The sequence below is a fragment of the Nelumbo nucifera genome, chromosome 2 (assembly GCF_055504915.1).
Source record: "Nelumbo nucifera cultivar China Antique chromosome 2, China Antique-T2T, whole genome shotgun sequence".
NCBI lineage: Eukaryota > Viridiplantae > Streptophyta > Magnoliopsida > Proteales > Nelumbonaceae > Nelumbo > Nelumbo nucifera.
This window is the reverse complement of record NC_142650.1, coordinates 15,663,397-15,680,005: the sequence shown is the minus strand read 5'-3', so window position 1 is coordinate 15,680,005 and position 16,609 is coordinate 15,663,397. Positions and strand designations below refer to the sequence as shown.

At 35.1% G+C, this 16,609-nt stretch overlaps 1 long non-coding RNA gene across 1 annotated transcript; it reads left to right on the top strand.

Moving 5' to 3' along the window:
- The first annotated feature begins 4,801 nt into the window (after positions 1 to 4,801).
- LOC148801946 (uncharacterized) lies at positions 4,802 to 9,854 on the top strand. The gene is made up of 2 exons (XR_016082237.1): positions 4,802 to 5,627; positions 5,817 to 9,854. It is a non-coding gene; the product is annotated as an uncharacterized LOC148801946 (long non-coding RNA).
- The last annotated feature ends 6,755 nt before the right edge of the window (positions 9,855 to 16,609 follow it).

The following is a 16,609-nucleotide window of genomic DNA, read 5'->3' as shown; positions in this document are numbered from 1 at the left end:
TTTGTAATTTGAATTGGGATAGCCACTACTCGTCCGCTTTCTCCTTTTATCCGGCCGGTCGTTGCAACGTCCACATGTTGAACATCAACGGATAGAATTCCGAATCTTAACCATGGTATTTATATCGGTTTCCAATCCATTTCGGATAAGTAAATGGCATAAATAAAACAATTTGTTCTTAATAAAATGTATGAAAATAACTTTGGTACTGTTTTTTATGAACAAAATGAATTAAACATTATAACATAAAACTAGAACATTTAATAGTTCAGTAAAACCAACTTAATTAACATATACAGTATAAATTTTAAGTATATATGAATACCTTTTAATTTTCAACGACAGTATAGCCGGGAGAAAACACACCATTGGGCATTGGAATACTGCCATAAGTCTATGCGGGCGGTGGTTTAAGACCGCTGGAAAATAAATCCCTTTTTTTTTTGTAGTGAAATGTTCTCCAAGTTTGTTTTTTACTTTATTAGTACTAGCAAGTAAACCCGTGTAATGCGTGGGATTGAACAGAATTTTGGTTTTGGGTTTTGAGGTGATTTTGGGTTCAGGTCAGGGTCATGTCTAGGGTTAGTTCTGGGTTGGCTCTTAACTTGATCCAATCTATCTAATTTATATTTTAAGTGGAAAGAATGGATTTAATGGAGAGGAAAAATGCAACAAACCTTTAGGCTGTGTTTGGTTTGAAGGAAGGAAGAGAAATGTAGGGAAACCTTTTAAACCATGTATTGGTTTCCCTATCTTTCCCTTCCCTACCTTTTCCTTCAAACCAAACATAAGGTAATTATTGGGGGTGAGGAGAGAGAACTTTAAGAATGATCTTATTAGAGAGAGTAAATTATGGATTTTATTAGAGACAATTAAGGCATAAAAGGGTTTGTTGTTACTTCTTATATATATATAATTCAAAAATAAATAACCACATGTGTTAGAAATGAGATGAGGATGTCTATGTGAGCTTTGTGGTGAGGGGACTCATAAAGTTGAATCCAAGCTAGGTTCCATAATTAAGGTTGGATTGGCTCATATTTATTAAGAGAACCAAAAAGGGTCATTTAAGAGGAAAAGAGATTTAATAGAGGAGGGTAGATGTTACAAACATTACCAATTTGGAGGGAGGGAATTTTAAGAATGACTTTATTAGATGATGGATCTTGTTAGAGAAAAACTAATACTTAAGAGTTTTTTTATTGTAATTTCTTATATTTTTATAATTTAATTTGAAAATAAATAACCACATAACAAAAAATGAGAGAGGTAGAAGATGCATCATGCATGTGTGCTCTATGGTGACTGGTGAGAGGGCCCCTCACCTCCCCTCTTTTCCTCTTTCTACACATAAAAATAAATGAAATTTTGTTTTAACAAAAAAATAAAAATGTAGTGTGATACTTATCAGTAAAGCTGCTTTGAATTTTTTTTACTTATGAAGCTTCACAAAAGTTGACATCTGGAACAAGTATGCCTATTAAAACCTCCCACTCCACTCCAAGAATGAAGTTGATGCCACTAAAAACAGACATGCCGGAGCACATTTTGGGAGAGGATCATGACTTTTATTTGACTTCATGAAAGAACGAATCTATAGACTTTGGATTGGCAAATTTAGGTTTTGATATCAGTTTGGGTGTAGGCTCAGTTTCATATTAAGGTTGGATTAGCTCTTAACTTGACCCAAACCCATTTGACTTGTACCCTTGCTTTATTAAAAGAGTCAAAAGGGATTAGTGGAGATTTAAGAGGAAAGAATAGGGGAGGGGGATGTTACAAACATTAACCATCAGAGGGAGGGGTTAAGAATAATAAAAAGTAATGATGGATTTTATTAGAAAAAAATTAAGACTAAACAGAGGTTCTTTTGTAATTTAGGTTTTTTATAGTTTAACTAAAACTATATAATATCACACATGAAAAATGGGAGGAGTAGAAGAAGAATGTGAGCTCTATGATGAGTGGACCCCTCACCTACATTGTTTCCTCTTTCTAATATAGATATAGATATATTAAAACTAAACTGGCCATGTCAAATGGCATCTCCTTTATTTCCTTCCCCAATCGAAGCTTTTCCTTATTGGTTGCCTCTCTCTCTTTAAAATACCATTCCTAACACTCTTAACTTGCCACCTCAGCACTCCTTTATTTTCTAAAATCTCTCATCACTCTTAACAACATGTAACCCAAAAATAGTTTTCTTTGGACTTGGTACCACTTGGCCCAATTGACATTATCATAAAGCTTTTGTCCTTTTTTTTTTTTTTTGAGAGCCATCATAAAACTCTTGGCGCAATTTCTTTTAACAATACCCATGCATCGCACAAGGCCCAATTAGTACAAATTTAAATCAAATTGAATCAGATTATATTAGAGTGGATAGGAGTGGATTCATACTTCATCTAATTATAAATTGGTCTAGTATATTTGGATCACCTTTAATAGAACCGAATTCAAATTCAAATTCTGGAGTGGATTCATACTTCATCTAATTATAATTATAAATTGATCCAATTATTGGATCACCTTTAATAGAATAGAATTCAAATTCAGACAATAAGATACCATTTGCATCCCTAACTTTTGAATTTTTCAAAAAAGGAGATTAGTTGGACCACATAACATGGACTGTTTTTTTTTTTATTACTTTTCCCCTTTACCCCCTTTTTTTCCCTAAAGTGTTGATTGCGGGATTGAATTCCGCGTCAATACTGGAACAACCCAGTTAACACACCAATGAGCCAGCCATCGATTGGAATGGACTGTTTGAGTACTAAGGGAGCACATGGAGCACTTTTGGAATCACGATCATTTGGCCATCTGTAAGGTTTTCTAGATCATCTGAGCTTATTCCTTTGTAAGTCAGAATTCTAGATTTATAGTTTATCTCTTTCAGTTGATGAGTAGAAAAATCAGAAACCTTGGCCAAATTTTCAATTGAAAGGGAAACTACGTTCTCTTCCCAAAAAACGAAAAAAAAAGAGAAAAATATCAAATGGCTAAATCGTCTTGGGTGGATATAAGGGATTGGCCTGCTCATCGATCTGCCTCATGTTTCAACCATAAGCAGGAATCCAGACCCAATTGGTCCTGCATACCATTGGTAAAATACCCATATTATACATTAGTATATGCATGTTTAAATTTTTTTAAAACATTCATAGAAACAAAACAAAAAAAAAAAAAAATTGCAAGAACTTATTCATAGAAGCCATGCTAAAAGGTTACTCAATATTATCCCTGAAGCCATTGTATCAAACAATGTCTCCTTTTATAATATAAACATATTAATATATTGTAAATTTATATATTTTTAATGCGGACAATTATATTGCCATGGTGCATATATTGTACCCTAAAGCAATAACATGAGCCAATGAAAAGGTAAATATGTCACATGTGACAGATAAATCTATATGAAACATAAATCAATAAAAAAATAAGTGTATATATATATATATATTTACATTAAATTAAGTCAAAATTTTCTTTATGTATTTTATAAGCGATAACTTATAAACATGTCTTCTTATCGTATGATTTGAAAAGACTATAAAAACAAATATATACAGTATTAATACCTACAAAATACAAGGTTTTATACTCCTTCAAAAGTGAACCTATATATCATACTTTTGCCGTGTATTTTACCAACTATTGTCCTACTTAGATCAGCTGGGCCAAAAATTGGCATCCATAGTACACTGTAGTTGTCTGAATTTATTGCATGTAATTATCTTGGAGGAAGAGAAAGCTTCCTCTGAAAATTAAAAAAGCAGATCCATTAACAAGTAAAGTAATGTCTAAATGATATCTGAATAAGCTGATTTTTTCGCAATGCCATAGAACCCGGATTCAATGAGTTATTGGGCCCCAAATCCATCTCCAGAATGGACTGAACTGAGTAACTGGTTGGTAATTAAGTTCTGTTTAACCAACTTTCATGGTTTTCTTTTTTGCTTTAACTTTTTTCGCGACCTTTATATGTAAACGAGGGAATTGAAGCAAAAGGAAACTAACAAAAATCTCTTTTCATTTTCCCATGATCCCGGCCTTGTGGTGTAGAAAAAACGGTTCTGACTTCTTGGTTAATCTCTCTCTTTTTCTCCATGTGTGTGTGCGTGAGGTGAGGTGATGCCATTGATGAGATCGAGAAAGGAATCCGTGGATAAAGATGGAAGGAGAAGCGGGAGCGAGAAGCAAGAACAAAACACAGCCAACAAGCATTGCGGTGACCGGCACCTGCAACATCCACGTGTTGAGTTTGAGCTTTACACAGCCCACTTTATTTTAATCCTTTAATTTTAACACTCTTTAGGCTATGTTCATCCTCCCCCCCACCCCACCACATTCCTCTCTTTAATTAAACCATTATTGAGCTACCACCATGCTTTTGCCAGTTGATATTCTCTGTCAATTATTTTAAACTTTGAATTAAAGATCGAACCTAGCTAGTTGTCCTTCTTCATCTAGGCAAAAATATTAATGCCCGTCCTTCATCATTTAACGTGTGGATAGCGTTATTGGTTTCCTGCTTTGTGATGTACCAAATGCCCATAACATCTATCCATCTTACGTACCAGTAATTAATCCTGGCTTCTATTGATCATGTGAAGCATCCTTATAATCAAAAGAAGAGAAAAAAAAATAAAGGGAACAGCTAGCTTTCTACTTTTCCAGGTTTGATCAGAGAAATTCCTCCCTAACCTCCTGCAACCAAATATCTCAGTTGTCCTCTAAATGTATGGAAAGTTTAAAACCAAATAGATGTGCACCAAGCAAATGGGTGCCACTCAATTCCCCCAGGGAATAGAATATTTTGGCATGCATAAAGCTGATGGGGACCTTCAAATTTGACAGAAGATAACTACAATCACTTGTGTGTTTCATTCACTTCACCTTCTCTATGCATTGTGAGAAATAAGCTAGCTAGGAGCAGAAATGGAGAATATCTCACACTATATATCTCAGGCACAGAGAGTGCTTATATGTATATAAGTGACATGGGGCAACAATGACCACCCTCTCCAATCACATCACTAATCATCGAGATGCATGCACGACGTACTGAATATATAGGTAGATGTTGTTTCTTTTATTATCACCATCATGGTCATATAGTTGTGTGGACAGATTTAAATTGACATGACATGCATCTTGTCTACTGAAAGGGAGGTCGTCATCACAAACCCTATCATTGTTAGGAGAGAACAAAATCATCTCTGTTGATTGGTGATTCTGCTCAGAGCACCTTATCTTGGCTTTATACTTTATGCAGCAGCCTCTTTAATTAGATAATACCAACATCTCGCTACTTGGAGAAATGCCCCTCCATGACTCCCAACTCTGTAACTTTAGCTACCACTATAAATTGCTTGCGAAGACACTACTACATGATGAGCGCATCAACCTCTTCCATGCAGCTTGCTAGCTCCATAGCAAACCTTCTTTTTGTTGGGTTAGGACTGGGTAATCTGCATCCTGAGGTTTAGAAACTCAATTTCATAGATCACAATCTAATCCTCTGGATGCAGGTTACCTCTTCCTCACTAACAATTAATGCCAGCCACGCTGATGATGATGATGATGCTCAAGTTTAACCACTCCTGCCTGCCTGCCTGCATGTAAGAAAGAACGTAACCTTTATATATATATTGCATGTACGTAGCTAGTTATACGTGCATGACTTCATGTGCTTATGAGTTACGACAGTACTGCACACCCTTAATTTCTATATATCTTTTTTTTTTGTTTTTTTAATTTGTTCATCAAGTGTAGTTAGGCTTCTTCGATTTTGTGTGCTCTTTTTGCAGAAATTAAAGTAATCATGTCGTCTCTGGTTAAGTGAGAAAAGGTATATTTCTATGCAACTTTGCATGTGCATGCACATGGATTAAGCTTAAGCATTCATTTGGCAAGTCCGATAGACGGTCATGTGTGAAACAAACTAATGAAGGGGAGAGGAAAATGGGCTTGGTTATGTGGCTTTATTCTTATTACCTGTGAAGGTGCTTTCATTATTAGCTAGGGTTGCTCATCCTATCAACATGCAAAATCATTCTGGAAATAACCAACCAAATATGTATACTATATGATGATATTCAGGGGAAAGTAGTTAGGAAACCATTCTTTCTTTAGGCTGATCGGTCAGTTTGATTATTCATTTGCACACAGATGCATATACATGGGAGTGCAAATGAGCTGAGTGTAAATTTCTGATTTACTTTTGCTTCATGTTTGATTTTGTCTTATTTTTTATTGTTTGTGCGAATTGAAGTAAAATTATGCGGTCTACTCTACCTTATGTGAAAGAAATAGAGGTAGGAGGAGGGTTGTTTATTTGAGAATGAAGTAAGGTGGTGCAAATTTCTTGGTTTTTAAAAGATCCTTTTAGTTTCATGGTTTGGGTCTTTTGGGGGTCAAGTTGGTTTCAGCTGGTGGAGGTGTTGAGCCCTCTTGTATATCTGGTAGGAAGTAGTGTAAATTTTCTATCAGTTTTTGGGATGCAAAATTTGCATTCTTAATGAGTAAAAGTGAGAAAAAATATATATGCAAATTGTATATCTGGTAGGAATACAAATTCATACTTAAAAAAAAAACAGAACAAAACTGAACCAGCAGTTACAAAATTTGTATCTGATTCAGATTAGCACTGCAAACAAACTGATGACCCTTAATGAGTTTTGGAGAACATGATTCTAAAAGGTGGGGGTAAGTGGTCTCAAAAAGGATTATGTCCTACTAATGTGCCTTTTAGTTTTTACCTGCTTTATTGATAAGGTCTTTTGTGGGACAAAAATGTGAGCAAATGGGAAAGCTGGACTATCACCAAAATGGTAATTTAATTAGCTAGGTTTTATTGCCGTTTGATCTGAATATATAACTATCTCTGTTGTATTTTGGCAAGGTATCTACTCTATTTTTTGCCAAGTCGGGTGTTCGCTTCACCTTCTATTTCTCTAGAGAGACTGAAGGAAATCTACCTTTCCAAACTCAGCTCTCCTTCACTCTTGCTCCCAGTGAGTGTATTCGAAGATTCATTTTTTCCCATGGGCCATGGGCCCCAAGGCCCCAAACAGAGTACGGATGTTATCATTTCTTTGTCGATCGCTTTTTTTGCTGGGCATCTTTTTTTTTTTTTAACTATGGTCTCCATTATTTGTTTTCGAAATGCCCCAAAAAAATACTTATTGAAAATAAGTGATTTAATTCGATCTGTATATTCACTTTTATTAGTCCTATTTAGCGGGGTTGCTTTATATTTTCACAAGGATCTCATGAGGGAAATAGATGTGCCTAAATAAAAGCATGGCAATTTAGTAATGCTATGATATCATCTTCTCATAATTAAAGGTGGCTCTAACTTTTTTTTTTATTTTCTATGTTTTAATTGCATAAAATATATAATTATATACTGCAACTAAAAACATAAAAGTTAAATTTTAAAATAAAAATAAAAAATGCATAAAAACACATAAAATGTCAAAAGATATATATTTCATGTAAAAAAAATTGCAAAAAATCCAAAAAAATTGTAATAAATTGCAGAAAAATAGAAAACTATAAAAACAATTGCAGAAAAAATACAAAAATCGCAAAAAAAAATATAACAATTGAAGAAAATGGAAATTGCAGAAAAACAACAAAAATTATAGGAAAAGCATAAAGATTGCAAAAAAAACAATAGAAATTATAAAAATATTTATAAACAGAAATTGATAGAATAACAAAAATTTATAGAAAAGTACAGAAATTATTGAAACTTGATCAAATACATCATATGACAGAAAAATTCAAAGATCATATATTTCAATAAAAACACAACATAATAAAGAATTGAAGTAAATGTATTTATCAAAAATAAACAAGAAAAATTTGAATAAGCAAAAAAGATTGTGACGTTCTAGGTCAAGCACATGAGGGAAGAAGAACCCCTATTTTCTAAGAAATGCAAAGAAGAATAAAAATTGAGCGAGCAAGCCACATGGGAGAGAGAGAGAGAGAGAGAGAGAGAGATCTTAGAGGATGAAGCTTGCTAGTGCAACAGTGTTCTCCACTGGCAACAATCTTGGCGGCAGCATCTTGTTTGGTGGAGTGAGGGAGGAGCGGACAATGCTTGCTATGCCATCACTATTTTCTACCGGTGAGAATCTTGGTGGCAAAGATCTCGTTTAGCAAACTAAGGGAGAGGCAGAAGAATCTTGGTATTCTATCATCTACTGTACCGGTGGTGATATGTTTGGGTGAGTGAGTGAGAGGCCAAATATTGGAGACAATAAACCTTAAGTCCCTTTTTTGTTTTTCTCAATTTCACCTTAACCCTCAACTAACCCAATGGGTAACCCTCAACCCAACCCCACCCTGACCCTTCTCCCCCGACCCCAATGGGTCATTCAGCCCATATTGACCCACCACTAGAATGGGTGGGTCAAATAGGTTGGGGTCAAGATTGCTAGCCCTACTTCTAGTAGTATAATAAGGCATCTACAAATTTGGTTTTTGCCTCACGCATCATACATCACACACCTGCAAGATTTACAAGAAAACAAATTTGTATCCTTACAATTTTTCTAGTTCATCATATTTTCTTCTATGTTGTGAGAAAAAATTAAAAAAAAAAATCTTTCTTAATTGACGTATCTTCCAGTTGGAACACCAATCTAACTTGGAACGCTCAATCCACATTAGTGTGCATGTGTGTGTATGTATGTATGTATGTGTGTATGTGCTCAGCAACATAGTTGATTTGTTTTAAAAAAAACAATGCCACATCAACAAAATTATATTGATTTTGATGATGTGGCATTTGTTTTTGTTTTGAAAAACAAAACTAATCATATTGTCGAGCACCCCTAAAACATAGATGTATGTAAAAAAAATCTCTCTCTCTCTCCCTCTTTCTCTCAGTAGATGCCTAATTAGAGTTCATCATATGTGGCTTTAGTCCAAGTGGGTCTATTGTCAGATTCAATCTGTTCCTGTGTTTGTACTAAAAGGGGAATGAAGGAAAAGTTGTTTCCAAACCTATGCTTCCCATTTTAGGGTGCAAAACTATGTATTTTGTATGTATTTATACTCCTTCCAAACTGAACCTCTAGAACTATAAATTTTTATTTGTATTTTAAAAGAAATCATGCCTGATCTAAAAAATTAGAAAGATCTGGTAGTCACACTAGAGCAATGGATGTGTAAGGTGAGATCTGTTTCAGTGCTCACACCATTTTCACAGCCTCTTACAGCCATGCATTAATAAGAATTTTTTATGAGAAGATATTTCCAATGCAAGACTACAAGGACTGTGAGAACAGTGTGCCGATGGTGTTGTTTGCAGTAATTGGTTTGAAGTGTAATATTCTTTTAAAAAAATTTGAGCCCGCAATTTGTTTTGCAGTTCATTTTTGACTAAACACACTGATCAGGAAGCACATAATTGTTTTGCAGACACCTGTTCAATAAACGTGCTTAAACTGCACTGATAGAGTGATAAGACAATGGATGTTTGAATAAGTGATGCTATCTGCCTCTATCACATGGATAGACCGTCTGTGATCTCCGTCAAATCAAGAACCAAAGTAGTTACTCAAATCATAGGTGAGGGGGTGCAAACTAGAAAATCATGGACAAGTGCATTAAACCAAATGGAAAAGAATTTCTTCGAGCTGAATTGTATTCATTATTTTGGCTCATATGTTTGTATTAGTATATTTCCTTATTTGGATCACGTTGGATGGATCAACAAGACATATTCAATTGTACCAGTTTAGATTTAATGGTCCAAAGTATTTATTGGATTGGATTGGACCTGGTCGATCTATACTGAATTTATATTGGATTGGGTTGGATTGAGTTAATATCTGATTCACTGATAGAAAATAAGAATACAAGTGTTAATAGATCAGGTTTGGGTTGGAACCAAATTAAAATAAATTTGAACAAAATTGATGGTCTAAATATTGAATTGGACCGGTTCAAAATATTCATTGAATTAGATTGAACCTGGTCTATTTGTAATGAACTCACATTGAACCAAATCCAGTCAAATTGACACCCTTACATAGTCAAAGGATGGTCTACATCAACATTGAACAAAAGTCATGTAAAAAATTGAGGTCCAATATCTGACCTTGATATCCGGTCTAACTTGGTGAAAACAGAGCTTTTACATTGATATGGACCACTTTTGAGGATCATCTCATTAGTGGGAACTTGAAACCAGGAATTCTCTCTATCACCGAAAATAATTTTAGTGCAAAACTTAAAGGAGTAATTGTTAACAAAAGCGTCTATCCACGAAGAGGCCTCAAAAAGTCAGAACCAAACACATGCAGTCTCTCGCAAGATATTTGAAATGTCATTCCTTATCACTTAATTATTTTGGTCGTCCTTTCTGTATCACATCAAATGATCTCTTCCTTACTTTCATCAGTCAATTCTTTGCCGTCCTTGAAGAGCATGAGCTTCATCATCTCCGCAACACAACATGAAAGAAGATAATTAAAACTTCCACGCAAATGTGTAAAGCAAGAATCCAAATCGACACCGACCACGCAATGCCAAGCTAGCCCGTAGCCATCATCAAACTTCTGTCAAGCGCAAGTCCAACTGTTGCCAGCCGTCCAGGAAAAAGCTTGGCTGTTTGGTAAATAGCTGGGCTGTTTTGAAGCTTTGTGTACTTGACGACATCCTAACATGGGAGTGGGGTAAAGGAGTAATTGCAATAATGTAAGACAAGTAGATAACTAAGAGGTGTATCTATCAAGTGCAGGAACCTAATGGTCGCGATCGTATCAATCCTTTGTTTTTTCAATAATAATATATACCTTAAAATTTAGGGGTAATAGCATAGGGCTTAATATCAATAAAAGTAATATATTTAATTTTTTTTTTAAAATAGGTTAATTTTTTAAAATAATATCAATAAAGGGCAAAAACACTATTCATCTTCTTCTTCATGCCATTTGTTCACCAGAACCGCTGTATGCCACCGCCCGCCACCACCCACCATCGCCATTCGCTGCCACCTCCACCTCCGGCAACATTGTCAAAGGTGGCCGAAGGCAGAGGTGAAGGTGGTGGCACTGGTGGTCATTCCTCTGCCCGTCGTCGCCACCACCTTTGTCTCCACCCATCTCTAGCAACGTTGCCAGAGCTGGAGGCGGAGGTGGCCGCGTTGGACAGAGAGACCACCAGTGTCGTTGTCGTTGCCACCTCCGGCAACGTTGCTGGAGGTGGAGGCGGAGGTGGGCGGAGGTGGTAGCAGGCGGCAACGGATGGCGGTGGTGGGTAGTGGCGGGCGACGGCGGACGGTGGCTCTGGTGAACAAATAGCAAGAAGAAGAAGATGAACAGTGTTTTTGCCCTTTATTGATATTATTTTTAAAAAAGTTGACCTATTTTTGAAAATTTTTAAATATATTACTTTTATTAATATTAAACCCCAAAAATTGCCCTTATATACTATTACCCTAAAATTTATAGTTTTTTTGATAAGCTTAAAAGTTTGTAGTTGTAGTCTGTTATTGGTAACCTATGACTTCTCTTTTTGAAATCATACTTTGCCCTTTTGTCAAATAAATTTCTTTAGGCTGTGTTTGGTTTGAATGAAAATGTAAGGAAAGGTAAGGAACCCATAAAAACCTTGTTCCCTACCTTTTATTTCAATACATAGCCTTAAATTTCTATTGTGTCCTAAAATTATTTTATTCTTTGTACCTTTTTTCTGAAAAAAAAAAAAGAAAACTATTTAGGCTGATTTGGTTTGTATTGTGAATTTCATTTTCACTAGGGTACATACATGCATGGGAGTGCAAATAGGCTCAGTGTTAAGTTATGACTTATTTTTGCTTCAGATTGCATTGTCTTATTTGTTTGTAAGAGGTAAAATAGAAAGTAAACTAATGCAGTTCCTACTTGATATAAAAGAGAATGGAGATAGAAGGGTTTTTTTTTTTTTTTGATAGTATATGATAGGAAGCAAGATGATGTGGTCCCTATTTTATATGAGAAATAACGAAGGATAAATTAATACAAAAATTTTGCATTTTTTTTTTTTTGGAATGCAAAATTTGCACTGCCAATAAGTGCAAATGAGACAACAAGTACAACATTTTTTATGAGGTATGAGTGCAAATCATAACTACAAACCGAAGTATTACTAAACTGAATGCAAAATTTATATTCAGTTCAGATTTACATTGCAAACACATGGAGTCTTAAGAATTCTCTTGACTTTCTTGTTCTCTCTTACTTTCTGTCAAACCAAACGTGGTATTGTTCTGTTCTCTTACTTTAGTTTGATGCCGTGAAACTCCATGCTAATTAATAAAAAAGTCATGTTTAATGAAAATATTTAAGCCTGGTTCGTTTTTCAGCTGGAACCGCTCTCTTGGGTAAGTGCGTGTGAAAAGGGTAAGTGTATTTAGGCCTGGTTCGTTTTGACAAGAAAATTTGAATGGAATGGCAAAATAAGATTCATGTAGCCCATATACAAGTCATTTGATGATGATGATTTTTTACAAGGAAGAGATAAGATATATAACACAAAAGATAAAGAATCATGTGATTCTGAAATAAAGGGTAGTGTTTGGATAAAGCAACTAGTCATATTATTCGTATTTTGACTTAATGTATTAGCAAGATTGAAGGAATAAAGTAAAAGAGAAAGAGAATGGGAGTAAAGTAAAAAATGAACAAATAAGATGGAAATTAGTTGATAAGTCCCTTGGTTGGTTTTACGGGAGTCCAGATCTACTGACCGCAATATATATCTGGCCACATCAATGCAACAATACATCAAGAACATCTCTCGAGAACAATATAAAATACATGAGATGTTCTTGATCTATAGTTAGGGATGTAAACAGGTTAGGTTTGGAATGGGTTTACCTCAATCCTAACCTAACCCAACAACACCTCAACTTGAACCCAAACTTCACTCAACTAAATAATAAGCTTTTTTTCGAACTTATCCCGATCCTATAAAGTTTAACCTAACATGGATCCAATCCTCCTCGTAGTCTTTCAATTGTATTTTTACAACATTTTTTTTAAGTCTATTTAGTCATTAATTTAAGTTGAAATTTTGTTTACATGTCTCAAGATGTCACTTCCTCCACAGTAAAAGAAGAAAAATAAAAAAGAAGTGGAAAAGTAAAACCTAAATTTTAAGGTTATTGGGATAGAAAGCATGCAAAATTTTAAGAATATGCAAGGGCATCATGACTAGTTGGATATACACAGTCGAATCCAAACTTGATATAGGTTTAAGGATTGGAACCCTAACCTGACCCTAAACCCAAATAAGCAAAGTCCTAACATAGGGAGGGTAAGTTGTAGGGATGGATTCGAGCCGAATATTTGGCTATTTGAGCTCGGCTCGCTAAAATTGTATTAGGCTCGAGCTCGAGCTCAGCTCGGTTTAAAGCTCACAAGTTCAAGCTCGATTACAAGTCAAGATTTTTTCTAAAAAATAAAAAGTATAGTTATAAAAATATTTTTATTTTATATACGAAAAAAAGAATTATAAAAATATTTATTATTATACATACAAAAATAAAAAATATTTTTATTTTACATATAGAAAATTAAAAATTATAAAAATTATTTACTATTATACATAAAAAATAAAAACATTTTATTATTATTATTATTATTATTATTATTATTATTATTATTATTATTATTATTATTATTATATATGTATGTATGTATGTATGTATGTATGTATGTATGTATGTATGTATGTATGTATGTATGTATGTATGTATGTATGTATGTATGTATGTATGTATGTATGTATGTATGTATGTATGTATGTATGTATGTATGTATGTATGTATGCATGTATGTATGTATATAATAAAAAAAATTATTTATTATACTAGGCTCAATTAGGCTCGTGAGCTTCACAAGCCGAGCTTCACTATGCTCGAACTTGGCTCAATTAACAAACAAGCCTATATATCAGGCTCAAGCTCGATTTCAACCGAGCTCAAATAACTCGTGAGAAGCTTGGCTGGCCACCCCTAGTAAATTGGATTTATCATTTACATATGCAGCTTTGTTGATATGGCAAGCAAGGTGTTGTGGTCATCAGATCCAAGCTAGTATTGGAGGCTTGATATCAAATGGCATTACCACAAAGGTTGGGGGTTATTGGTGGTTATGGGTACAAGATATGGACTATCCCTATTGTGTAGGAGCACGGATCTCCTACCCAAACCTACCCAACATACTTTAGTTGGTAAGGTCTCCTACTTTCTAGTCCCACTTGCGCTTGGGTTAAGGGAGTTTATGGGTTTGGGGGATGGGCTATCACCATTGTTTAGCCCCTTGGAGCAAAAATAAGAAAAAAAAAAAGATTAAAAGTAAAAGATATGGACCTTATCAAGTACAAGATATGGACTATCCCTATTGGGTAGGAGATACAGATTTGTTGTGTCTTGTACTTGATAGTTACCAAAAAAAGGTCTCATACTTGATACCAAAGAAAATCTAAAGACAGGTTTGGTTGTGGTGTAAATACACTTTTACATTGCTAGAGTAGAGTAATGGTCTATCGAGAGCATAAAATGTGGATTGAATCGTTGGAGAAGAGAATTGAGAAAAGTTTTATATCGAAAAAACAATATTAATATTACACCGATTATCAATGTAAAAACTTTCTTAAATTGAGTTATACATCAATTTATGATGTATAAAAGCACCGGTACTAAAGGCGAGCTCGATGCAAATTTACACCGGTCCAGAGTTTACATCGCAAACAAACAAGCCAAGAAGTAATATGTTATCTTATTGGTAAAAATGTACAATCAATCTAAACCTGGGTTTTTTACTCCAATTGCAATGGTATAGACCCTTATTTTGCATCTTATTATTTAATTTATCGATAATTTATCTATATATGTTATAAAGTAATCAAGGCCATGTCAGATGGCCTCTCCTTTCTCCCTTACCCAACCGAGAGCTCTCAACCCCTCTTTGCTCTCTCAAGAAGCCACTTCAGCAGTCTCCTCTCTCATATCGACATCTCAACATGCTTGGCCCACTTCTTCGTTCACAATTCCTAATCGTGATATAATAGGAGTCTACTCAACCGAACATTCCAAGCTAATCGAATCCTCCTAGAAAACTTAAGAAACCCTCCTAGACTACTTATGAAAATTTCCTTCTCTATCCCACCACTCTCTTCTCCCAATAATAACCCCCCCTTGCAAAAATGAATTCTCTGCTCCTTCAACCTCAAAATAGGGCAACCATCTCTTCTCATTTTAGAAGAGTTAGACCTTCGTGTTACAACAATAATAACCTTCTCATTTTAGAAGGAGGATTGTAAATCTTCTCAGCGGAAAAGTGGGTGGAAACAAAAGCTTCTTACCCAAGCCGATACATAAATTCTTATCAAAACTGTTGCCACGGCTTCGCCTATCTATTACATGAGCCACTTTAGAATACCAGTGACTGTCTATGATGACATCAACTGGAAATTCTCAAGTTTCTTCTGGGGTCAAAAAAACAAATGAGAGGAGATTACATTGGCTAAATTGGAATAAGCTCTGCCTAGTCAAATCTAAAGGAGGTATGGGCTTTCAAAACCTAAAGCTTTTCAATTGGGCCCTCCTTGGGAAAATGGCACGGAGGCTACTAAATAGTCAGAATTCCTTGTGAGGAAAACTTCTTATATCTTTGTATTTAGCTAGATCACCACTACTAACTTCAAATTGCCCACCTCGTTCCTCCTGGCTTTGGCAAAGTATCACTTATGGTATAGAACTTCTTAAAAACAGTCTCTATTGGCGAATCGGTTATGGGGCCAACATACTTATTTGGGAAGACCCTTGGTTGCCTTCCTCTGAGGTTTTTAAAATCCATCCCCCCAACCCCAAAGATGTGAGGTCTCGAAAGTAAATGATTTTGATTTTATGCAACCCATGCTGTTGGAATTAGACAATGTTGACCAGTTTGTTCTAAGCATCAGAGGTTGCTTGTATCTTGGGCATCTTTGCAAGCAATCCTGTGTTGGCAAATTTGGAAGGCCAAGAATGATCTCATATTTAAGGGAGAAAGCCAGGACCCGCTATTGGTAGTAAGGAAGAGCACTAGTATGTGAAAGGAACTCTTACAACTTACAGAACATTTGGAGCCAAAAACCAAAGCAAACAATAGATGGGGAATGGGGAATGGGGATCCTCATAGGAACAGGGATAGGGATAAACCTGTCCCCATTGGTGGGGATGGGGGATGGTGAGTGGCTCCCCGGTCCATTGCCATTCTTATTGAAGGTTGTTTGACCAACTAAACTGACTTGGTCAAGTTAGAGAGTTGGTCACTTGAAACTGACTAACCATTGGTGAAAATTATAGCCAATTTGGGTTGTACCAGTTTGGGTCAATTTTCGATTTGGTCGGTTGGTTCAAAAGATTTAAACTTAAAATTTTAATTTAAAAAATTATAGTGGTATTATTAAAAATTAATTAAAAAATTAAATCTATGTTATAAAATATTTGACTAATAAATATGAGATTTTTCCACTTTCTCGTATTAAAAAATACTAAAAAATTGACCAACTTGGGTTGAATTAGGTTAGGTTAATCGGTTTCATTGATTTG